The 9774-nt window shown below is 43.2% G+C and overlaps 1 protein-coding gene across 1 annotated transcript in view; it reads right to left on the reverse strand.

The window, feature by feature from the left end:
* Positions 1–9664, reverse strand: part of Raet1ll1 (retinoic acid early transcript 1L like 1) — a 42659-nt gene extending 32995 nt beyond the window's left edge. Inside the window, exons 1-2 of the mRNA XM_039090213.2 lie at positions 9504–9664; positions 6637–6756 (exon numbers count right to left, since the gene is read on the reverse strand). The gene's annotated coding sequence lies outside the window, so the exon portion shown is untranslated. The remainder of the gene's footprint in view (positions 1–6636; positions 6757–9503) is intronic.
* Positions 9665–9774: the final 110 nt, after the last annotated feature.

Genomic DNA, 9774 nt, shown 5'->3' on the forward strand with positions numbered 1-9774 from the left:
TCATTCCAAGAACAAATCTAGGATGAAGAGGAACTTAGTATACAAGGGTTGTCTTCTTTACTTAGTTTGCTCAAAAGGACTCAGAATTCTCCACACACAGCTTCATTCATGGATTGTGGTCTGACAGTGCCCAAATTTTTCTGCAACACACACACACACACACACACACACACACACACACACACACACACACACCTTCTGATGGTGTTGGTTATCTATGCCATTTCACTTTCACCTAAACATAGTATAAAATATTAAAAAGAAAAAGAAAGGGGGCAGAGTTTTTGATAGGTGAGAGAGATAGGAGAAGAGGAGGATGACCCATGCTCATGTGGCTTTAAGTAGTCACAGGTAGCTATGAAAATCTGATAGGGGATGCATTGTTCCAGGACAGTTTGTCTCATCTAGGTAGGGAGTTAATATCAATGTCAGTTGCCTCTGAGTTTATTGAGTGGCTATTTTGTAGAGTGAGAATTTACTGATATAAATCTGATTGAGAAATTACAAGCCTCTAGAGTTTTGATTTGTTGGGAATATGAACAGAGTCCATAACAAGAAAGCCGAGAGATAGGCAGACACTGCGTGGGGCTAGCCATGGAGGCGGAGAGACTGCCAGGGACAGATAGTAGCAAGAGGCAGCATGAGATGGAATTGGGGAAATTAGGGAGTTCAGTGGAGACATTTTGAGAGTTCTGGGCCAGAGAATCTGCTGAGTCTGGCTGACTGACATAAAGTACCCAGGATATGCCATGCATCCAATTAACCAAAATTCATGACAATAGCAAAAAACTGCAGTATATCAGAAGTATTTCAGTGCATTTCTTTCTATGGAGTCTTGACAAATGCAGCTCAACTACAAACTGTATAGGAGCCAATACATGCGTGTCTTTAGCTATGAATCCTTCATCACCTTTCCTTTCACTTGCTTGCTTTAGCCGAACATCCTCTCTCCTGTGTCTGCTTCAGTGAGACATTCCATCATGAGCCTGCCTTACCTTTCTCAACTGTCTCCAACTTAACAAAATGTTCCTCTATGTGTTTGACCCAGCAAAGCACTATCCAACTGACTTTCAAAAAAAGAAAAACACCTTTTTTAGTATAAAATATAGCTTATTCAAGGCAGGGGTAGGTGAGTTGTGAGGGCAGCAGAGACAGAGAAAGGCAGAGAAAGACAGTACGGAAGTAGAGAAGCAGAGAAGGATTGGAGTAGAGAAATACAGGAGCTGAGAAGTAGAGGCCATGAGCACCGGTAGAGAGAGGGGGGAAGGAAATGGGGAGAGAAGGAGAAGGGAAGAGAGGATAAAACAAGAGCAGGAAGGCTTTAAAGGCTCTTGGCTTCCTCTAGAAGGAAATCTTCTTTTTCCCTTAAGAATTATTGTATGAATGAGTGCTCTATCTGCATGTACACCTGCATGACAGAAGAGGGCATCGGATCCCATTATAGATGGATCTGAGCAACCATGTGGATAAGGAGGCTTGAACTCAGGACCTCTGAAGAGCAGCCAGTGCTCTTAACCATTGAGCCATCTCTCCAGCCTTCCAAAAAAAACTCTTAAGTTTCCACTTCATCAGGTAAGTCACATGTGCCTGGGACTTCAGCTCCAAGTGATCTGAAGCCCTCTTCAGGGATTCATGGTCACCCATATGCACGTCATCACACAAATATAAATAATAAGCAACAAAGTAATAAAGAATCTTGGTAGACATATTAGATCAGGAAAGAAAATGAGGGACAGACTAGAGGAAGACACATGTCCTAAAATAGAGCTGACCTCTTGGGATCCATGGCACCCATAGAGTAAAAAGTTACAACATGATGATTTAAGAAAATACCATAAGATCAGTAACAGTTCTGGAGGATGAGCTCATATAGGAAATACAAGGATATCAAAGCCCAGAGCTGAAAGTTTCGCATTTCTCAGAACAGAACTGATATGAAAGTGTTAACATGCCTGGTGAAATGACTCAGCAAGGAGAGCCACTTGATGCTAAATCTGATGTGGTTTCCATTCCCAAACCCTGTGGGGAGCCAGGCAGACCCAAGATTTTCTCAGATCTCTGATGAAAGAAAGTGGGGAACCTTAGTTCTGAGCTCATGTCAGGAGCAGACTTTCCATTGCCAGTCTGAAGTTGGAGCCAGGGCCTCAAAGCAGTCATGGTTGAGGTTTCAGGGGAAACACCTCTGCCCCCCTGGCTCTGGTTATCATCTTGAGGCAGCCATGTCTGAGGTACACTGTGTAATCTTTGCCAACATTTTCTGATTTAGCTCTCTGCTGACCTTCACCCTTCCCTCCCTGCCCCTCTAAATATCATATCAAAAGCTATAGTGTCAGAAGCCATAACAGGACAAGCTGATAACTAGAGGGTGATCTTCCTGAGATGGCCAGCCTCGGAATATTATATAATCTGCGACTGGTTCACCCTTATTAAGCAAAGCTGGAAGGGATTCATTTTAGGAAAGATTCCTGCTATTAAAAGGCTTTTCCTGTTATTACTAAACACATAACAATCATTAAATAATAGCACATCCCTTTGGAGCAGATCTCTGCAGATCTACGAAGATGTACTATCTCATAGTGATGCTATACAGACAAATAGATGACTCCTTAAGTCTTAATGATGATCCTATAAGAATTCCTAAAGTTATGTCAATGATTATTAAGCTCTTATAGTGGGACTGCTATTAAGTCTCTCTCTCTTTTTTTTTTATTATTAACTTGAGTATTTCTTATTTACATTTTGAGTGCTATTCCCTTTCCCGGTTTCCGGGCAAACATCCCCCTAATCCCACCCCCTCCCCTTCCTTATAGGTGTTTCCCTCCCCATCCTCCCCCCATTGCCGCCCTCCCCCCAACAATCACATTCACTGGGGGTTCAGTCTTAGCAGGACCAAGGGCTTCCCCTTCCACTGGTGATCTTACTAGAATATTCATTGCTACCTATGAGGTCAGAGTCCAGGGTCAGTCCATGTCTAGTCTTTAGGTAGTGGCTTAGTCCCTGGAAGCTCTGGTTGCTTGGCATTGTTGTTCATAAGGGGTCTCGAGCTCCTTCAAGCTCTTCCAGTTCTTTCTCTGATTCCTTCAATGGGGGTCCCGTTCTCAGTTCAGTGGTTTGCTGCTGGCATTCGCCTCTGTATTTGCTGTATTCTGGCTGTGATTCTCAGGAGCGATCTATATCCCGCTCCTGTCGGTCTGCACTTCTTTGCTTCATCCATCTTGTCTAATTGGGTGGCTGTATATGTATGGGCCACCTGTGGGGCAGGCTCTGAATGGGTGTTCCTTCTGTGTCTCTTTTAATCTTTGCCTCTCTATTCCCTGCCAAGGGTATTCTTGTTCCCCTTTTAAAGAAGGAGTGAAGCATTCACATTTTGATCATCCTTCTTGAGTTTCATTTGTTCTAGGCATCTAGGGTAATTCAAGCATTTGGGCTAATAGCCACTTATCTAATAGTCAAAACTGCAGTGAGAACTCTGCCAGTCTCCCAGGTGTCACCAATTAATTGCTCTTAGATAGTAACCAGATTTTCTCCTACTCAGAGCACATTCCAAGAGGTTGTAAAACAATTATCAAGGGTCATAAAAAGAGAACAAACAATTTATTACAGGTGCAAGGACAAAGGATAAAATATCGACTGGGTTTATCTATACAAAACTTCACTAACAGCTATGGTTTTAGACCTTCAATAAACTGTAGAGCTGACACTGGTGATGAATGTTTAGCCAGATAAGTACTCCTGATGGATATTCATGTAAACATTCTCGGTTGTAAACTTCTAGTTCAATTTATGCTTTGATCTTTCGTATGAACTTGTGATGAACTTTGTAACACGTGATCATGTATTCTGAAAGATGTTTAAGGGCTGAGGACAAAGAGAAGACACACAGAAGGACAGACACAGAAGGACTGAGCTGGAGAGGGACTGAGCTGAAGAGTCAGGTTTGAGCTAAGGAGAACAGAGCTAAGTAGAACTGAGCTAAAAAGAGCTGGGCTGAGAAGAAATGCAGAGAGGAATAACTTAGAGACTATAGAAAACATAAGAAAACAATGTGCAGAATGTAGAGGAAAAAAGAAGCTGGAGAGAGCAGAAGGAGCAGGCAGGTTTCTCTTTACCATGGGACAGAACAGGTCATTTCTCAATAGCAACACAGGCTTAGTCTTATTAGAAGGAACAAGTCTTTTCTCTTACAAACTTGGGATTAATTCACTTAGCATTAAAAGAATAGAAGCGATTTCTTTCTCTATGTAATAAAGATTGGAGCTCATCTTTCATCCAGAATGAGTTCTTTCTGCACTGAGGCTTGGTCTTTTGCTCCACATGCATATGTAAGTATGGATGTGTGTGTAAATATGTAATGATGAGAATGCATGCATGTGTATGTGTAAGAATGCAACTGTGAGAATGCCTGTGAGCTGGCCCAACTGATTTTGAGTGGAAATGTATAAATGCACATTTTTTTGAATCCGTGTGTGAAATTATATATGTTTATGCATATTTGGCTATGTAGAAGCTTTTCCTTCTGCAAGCCCTATTCACTTCTCTTGGTTCAATAGAAATTTATTGCTCCAAACTTCCCCCTAGCCTGACAAGCAAGAGGCATAGGAACAAAAGGGAAAAGGCTCCAGCAAGTAATCCTCTACTTTATCTCCTGCTGTTTTAGAATGAGGTGCTAAGTGCCCAAGACTGCAGTTTCTGGCCTCAGAGGAACAGAAGGCAGGTCAGTTACAGTAGCAGAGCACAGTGACTTAGACATAGATAAGTAAACCAGCTACAGCAACATAGTAACTGAGACGTAGATAAGTAAACTTATTATTATACAGCAACCCTAAGTATCTTGTAAGACAAAGTCTTACCCTCCGCCGACCCTCTTCCCCCTCCAATGCCTCAAAAAGAACCAACATGAGAAAGAAGACTAATGTCGGGGCTGGCCCCCAGCACTATAGTTCTTCATAAATGTGCTTGGCACAAGTCATCAGCTTACACAAGTCCTCCAGAGCCCAGAGACTGCTTTTTCCTTCTTTATTTCTTATCCTCTTTATTTCTCATCTCTGGTTCTCCCACTAAACACCATGCAGTTGAGAACCCTTAATTCTAACCAGGGCATCACCCGTGTGACTAGATCTACAGGTACAGCATCAGCGACATCCACAGATACAGATACAGATACAGATATAGATACAGATACAGATGCAGATACAGATACAGATGCAGATGCAGATACAGATACAGCTACAGCTACAGATACTGATGCAGATGCAGATGCAGATACAGATACAGATACAGATACAGCTACAGATACTGATGCACATGCAGATACAGCTACAGCTACAGCTACAGATACTGATGCAGATGCAGATACAGATACAGATATAGACACAGATACAGATACAAACACAGACACAGAATACAGATGCAGATACAGATGCAGATGCAGATGCAGATACAGATACAGATACAGATGCAGATACAGATGCAGATACAGATACAGACACAGACACAGATACAGATGCAGATACAGCTACAGATACTGATGCAGATACAGATACAGATACAGATGCAGATGCAGATGCAGATATAGATACAGATACAGATACAGACACAGACACAGAATACAGATGCAGATACAGATATAGATACAGTTATAGACACAGATGCAGATACAGATACAGATATATCTACATCTACATCTGAATCTACATTAACAGATACATATATAGCTAGATATACATATATCAATACATATAATAAGAAAAATTTAGTTTTATTAAACAATAAAGCCTGGGGAGAAAAATAGGTCAGATATTAAGGTACCTGTCATACAAAAACAGGGAGATCTGAGTTCAATCTTGACAACCAATGTTGAAAAGAGACAAGGCATGGGGTGGAGGCACATTCATGAAATTTCAGCAAAGAGCACTCAGGTGGCACCTTAGAGCTTTTGACCAGCCAGTATGGCCTAATCTGTGATTTCCAGGACAGTGAGGGATTGACTAAGAAATAGACATAAAAACCAAGATGGAGGACCACCTGAGGAGTGTATCCCCAAGGTAGGTCTCTTTCATCCACATCCCACATGTACATGGCCACACATACACACATATATTTGTAAAAATATGTTCTGCGGACAATGTTAAAGCAGATGAATTATTGAACAAACATGCACCCTTAGGCTAAAATAGGGTCTTTTATACCTAAAGAAATTAACTTGCATTATTTTAAGATACATTTTAAGGAGTTGTTTTAGCCTGGACAAGGTGTGGGGAGCATCTTAGTAGGTGGTACATTGTAAACATTATTGATCCCTCATCCTGAGCATAAACATATGGTGCCAGGCTTCATTAGGAGTCACCGTCTAGTTGTTTGTGCAAGTCATCACAAATAACTGATTCTAAGATATTCGGGTCTGTGTATTAGATTAGGGGAACTTATTTTTGTTTTTGGCATATTTTTCTTTACATCCCCCCTACTAAATCCACAAAATCCAATTATTAACAACTGACAAAGTTCCATTTCCTTTGTACTTAATTCATTGCTTCAAAATAGTGTTGGGCTCTTTGGCATTGCCCGTCTGTCACAGGGTCATGTGATCCCACAGTGTAAAGATTGAACCACAGAATAGGAGGGTGGGGATACACTTACAGAAAGCTGAAGGCCAGATTGACGTGTCACTCGGGGTTGCGATGTCCTCGGTGGTAGGAAGTCGGTAAAGATGTTGGTATTGATATCTCTGCCATAATACTATCTGTATCTTAATAGCATCTACAAGATATCATAAAGGAAAGCTAATTAAGGCTGGGCCAAAAACACATAGTAGATTGAAAACAAGACTGAGTCAGTGAGTGGGAGCAAGAAAACAAGGAGTCACAGTGGTTAGAAGCCACCACAGAGTGACTTTAAGAAAGGTAACAAGAAGAGTGATCATAGTAACTATGAAGAGGGAAGGGAATCTTACCTGAGTCTATGTCCCAGCAACACTAGAGTAAGGAAGTAAACATAGGGGACATGGCTCAATGTAAGTCCCCACACTATGGCTACCTATTGGGAGATGTGTTTGAAGATAGGACATTAGAGCTTTGGTGGTGGCACACTCTAACTCTGGACAGGTGGACCCCTGGTGACAGAGCATCATGACCAGGCAGGGTTTAGTGGATCTGCTCCAGGGCTTAGTGTGGTTTTGGCCAGTGGGTGGATTTGAAGATACAGTTTCTTGGGTTGCATATATAGGTGACACTGGATAGGTAGGTCTGCACCTGGGGTGCCCTTTCCCTAGTATTCAGTAACAGCATTCATCCTCCTTGGGTGGGACTCAGATGTGGCAAGTCCATCCCCCTGATCTGAGCAATTGATTTTTTCAGTGTGTAAAGAAAGTGTCCCCCTCCCCCCAGATGAATGCAGACTGACATCTAATTCTCTACAGAGACCCATACCAACATTAGCTAACATGCCTGCTTATCCTGATGCATAGAAAAAAAACCCACTGAGATTACTGAATGCTGCAGGTGCACAGACATAAGGGCCCACCTCCTACCAGATCCCAGCTTTTCTGAACACATTTCTGTACTTTGTTCATGATCTGTGACCCCAGTCAGGTCAATCTCAATGCCATGTATTTCCAGGCAAGCCCAGCAGGTTTTAAAAGGCTGGTTGCATTAACTACTATGATAATGGTAGCAGGGCTCAGTGAGAAGACTTATTTTCATAGCTGATGTTCTCTAGCTTGAAATCCTGTCTTGTGTGTCTTCTAAAGACTCACCATTAGGGCTTTACAGACATCGCAGATTGTAGCTTACTGAGATCCTGCAAAAGAACTCACATGCAGTGAAATAAAAGAATTTAGGACTAAATTGACATATATGGCATGGGTATATTAATCCCACTGGAGGAGGAACTCAACATTAACACATGTGTCACTATGTGTGCAAAGGCAATGAACAAGCACTGTGGGTAGCAGGACCCACATAGCAAAGGGCACATAAGCCACTACTCAGAACAACTACAAAAACTCTACATAGAAACTGAAAGGATCAGTAGCATGTAGATGACCATGATTCAACAGACTGTTTCTACAGTGGACATTCAAATCTCAGTCATGTAGACCTCAACCCAAACAGCATGTGCACACATCTTCAATTCTCCTCTGTGCTCCCTGCAGGAGATTCCCAGGACAGTGTGAGTAGAGAGAGCACTGGGTGGGCAGTGTCTCAGATTGAACTGCTCGTTCTGGCTCATCTCCACAGAAGTCTCAATCCTTCCCTTAAGCTGTCTAAAGGGTGCTGGCCAGTGGCTGGGTTGCTGCATGAGTGAGTGAATGGATGCTACAATTGAGACACACGCCAAGAAGAAAGTTTTTGTGGGAAAAAATCTGAGGAGAGAGACAGAGAGCTGACTCACAAAGAGCTTGCCTTGGACATTCCATGAAGGTCCAGTTTGACCCCTAGGACCAAGTTTTAGAGTGAGGTGTGGTAGAGCATGCTGGAAATCTCAGCTCTACGGAGGTAAATGGAGACGAGTGGATTCTTGTGGCTCACTGCTCAGCCAGCCTTGTCTGCAGACTTGCTACTCCCTAAGTCAGTGAATCCCTCTGCCTCAAACAAAAGGTCCACATCTGCTGAGGAACCACAGCATTGTGAGTTCTCTGTCAGCCCTTCAGGGACTTGAGCACAGTGTGGATGAGCACTACCCCTACCCATGAGCAGTCACCCCTCCCCTTCACCATACACAAAAACAGAACACAGAAGGACCTATGTCAGCACAGGCAAAGAACCACTGCCTCCCTGTGGTAACATTTCCTCTGAAACTGTTGTTTGCCTCTGTGTGTGTGTGTGTGTGTGTGTGTGTGTGTGTGTGTGTGTGTGTGTGGTTCTTGAGACAGTATCTCATCATTTAACTCTGCCTGGCCTTTAACTCAACATGGATCTGCCTGTCAACCTCTACCTCCCAAAAACTGGGGTGGAGGGCAAGTGCCACCACAATCATCTAAATAGTTGCTTTCATTTTGAAACTCCAACCTCATTATCACAAGGACCTACATTTCATCCTCCATAAACCCATAGAGAACTCTAGACATAACAGACTGTGCTATAATCCCAGACACAGGAAGAATGTACAGATTTTGAAAGCTGGTCAATCTAGCCAAATCCAGGAACTCCCAACTTCAGAGCAGACCCTGCCTCAAAAAACTCGGGCCACCCCAATACCTTTGGACACTCTGGCCTCAAAAGGCAAGGGCTTCGGGGAGGCAGAAAAATAAATAAAGCACAGCTTGCAGGCTGGGCAGAGAACAACTCTGATTTCCAAGGTGGGGCATAACTTCTCAGGCGTTTTAGGACAGTTTTAAGAGGTGCAGATGGGAAGAGAGAGGAAGTATTTGGGGAGATGGATAGCTACAGCCAGATCAGTGCTGGAAGACGCCTAGAAGGCAGCAGGAAGCTGGAGGCATGAGAGGTGTTGGGGTGCCTGTAGGGGGGCACCACAAAATTATGAATTTTGTAGCCAGGGTTACTTACTCTCTGGGTGCAGCTCCCTGTGGTGACTTTCTGAGCCTTCTGTCCAGGTTTATTGCTGAGATTCTCTGAGGACTAAGGCTGCTGAGTTGCTCCCTGAGGAATCTGTGTACAATGAACTCAGAAGCCCAGAGATCCTGCTGCTCTGTAGCTCACCACACCCCTCCTACCTACTGCTCACTCTGCCCTTACACCCCACCCTGGCTCACGTCACTCACCCGCCCCACCTGCCAGCCAACCAAAAGCTTCCTGTCACTTAGTGACAGTTCCCGCT

The sequence above is a fragment of the Rattus norvegicus genome, chromosome 1, assembly GCF_036323735.1.
Source record: "Rattus norvegicus strain BN/NHsdMcwi chromosome 1, GRCr8, whole genome shotgun sequence".
Classification (NCBI taxonomy): Eukaryota; Metazoa; Chordata; class Mammalia; order Rodentia; family Muridae; genus Rattus; species Rattus norvegicus.